The 1,681-nt window shown below is 49.3% G+C and overlaps 1 protein-coding gene across 3 annotated transcripts in view; it reads right to left on the reverse strand.

Moving 5' to 3' along the window:
- Positions 1 to 1,681, reverse strand: part of POLG2 (DNA polymerase gamma 2, accessory subunit) — a 78,638-nt gene that overhangs the window by 29,796 nt on the left and 47,161 nt on the right. The window lies entirely within an intron of this gene.

Consider the following 1,681-nt stretch of genomic DNA (forward strand, 5'->3'; position numbering starts at 1 on the left):
CGGGGCCTTGCTAAGGTAGTCCTAGTAACGTTTACTAACAGCTCTAAGTAGCACTTCTGGTTTCCTTTGCTGTCTTTGTATCCAAGCTGTGGTCTGCAGGCTTCCTGCCCCAGCTAAAAGTTCCACACACATAAATGCCCCAGACATGTCAGCTTTTCTAAAGACGCCCCATCTTCTGGGCATGACAGTTCTCGGGAACCCAGCTCCACCCTCTGCTCAGGCCAGGATGGATGAGATACTCCTGGGAAATGTCAAAAATGAAACCTCTGATTCCCTCTAGCAGAAATTCTGGCGTTAAGGGTCATCCCACCCGAGATTAAACTTGTGGGGTTCTCTAGTGAAAGAAATTGCCACCAATATCACCGTATGAAGTCACCATCAAGCACTGAGTGCCATCTTTGTTAGAAGAGTGGGTGCCTGAGAAGTAACTTTTACTGTCAGAAGGAAATAAAGGCCTTTTAAAGGCCTTTTATGAAAGGCTAAATAAGATGATTTGCTTCCAGACAGTGGCAGCCAGACAGGGAGGAAGTGGGGGTGACGGCAGCAGGTCCTGGCTCTGCTCAGACCCCCAGTGGTGGCCAGGTGTGAGGTTGGGAATGACTGACCACCACGGGCTGGACCTGGGGAGCCCGAGAAAGGAGCACTGGGAGTGAGTTAATACTGGAGGTTGGATGATCTGAAAGAACCTGCACCTCTGTGTCCCCCACAGAGAGGACACCTGTCCACAGGAATGCAAGAGACCTACAGGGCCAACCCTCAGTGGTAACAAGAACCAGTAACCCAGGATTCCCTGGTGGTCCAGTGGTTAGGACTCCTCACTTTCACTGCGGAGGCCTGGGTTCAATCCCTGGTCGGGGGAACAAAGATCCCACAAGCCGCGCAGAGCGGTCAAAACATTTAAAAATAATAATTGAAAAAAAAAAAAAAGAACCAGTAACCCAAGTGGCCCAGCCTGATCACAGCTCCCACCACTCGGGAACCCCTCACCCCTTCCCACTCTCCACTTCAGGCTGGCGACCGCAAAATATGCATCCACTTCTGCATCCATTTCGCAGACTCAGGAGAATTCTGGATTGGGTAGAAGTGAATCACTAGCCACTTCAGGGTTGTAATTTAGAGACTCTGAGACCACTTGGGCCCTTGTGAAAATTCAGAGTCCCAGGTTTCATCCCCAGTAAGCCTGGAGTGGGGCCTAGAAGCCAGCATTTAACACAATCAGGCATTTCTGCTGCCATGTTTCTCTGTGTCTCTCTACACAGTCAATATTGCTTCCCAAGACTAAACCAAACTTCCACTAAACTCCTTTGGACACAGGTCGTATCTAGAAAGAGACAATTGGGTGGGTTTGCATAAAGACAATACTTTTTCTTTTTCCCACTGTCCAGCTTCCCTGCCAGCCTGAATTAAAAGCAACCTGTCACATCTCTCTCTGCCTACAAGAGCTCACAGAGGAGCACAGGGTCACATCAACCAGTCATCTTATGTCAGGCTTGTCCATGCAACTCTCATTTCTCTAATTTGGTTAAAAAGGAGGACGTTCTCTATGTGACTCACCAACCACGGGGGCCACCAAGCCTCCTATGCCCTCCTCCCCGATTTCATTTAGGAGAACGTGGGGGCCATTTGAACAGACTGTTCTTTGGGGGCATTTTTCCTGCTGTCAAGTATAAGGCTCACTTAC

This window comes from Balaenoptera acutorostrata, chromosome 20, assembly GCF_949987535.1.
Source record: "Balaenoptera acutorostrata chromosome 20, mBalAcu1.1, whole genome shotgun sequence".
Classification (NCBI taxonomy): domain Eukaryota; kingdom Metazoa; phylum Chordata; class Mammalia; order Artiodactyla; family Balaenopteridae; genus Balaenoptera; species Balaenoptera acutorostrata.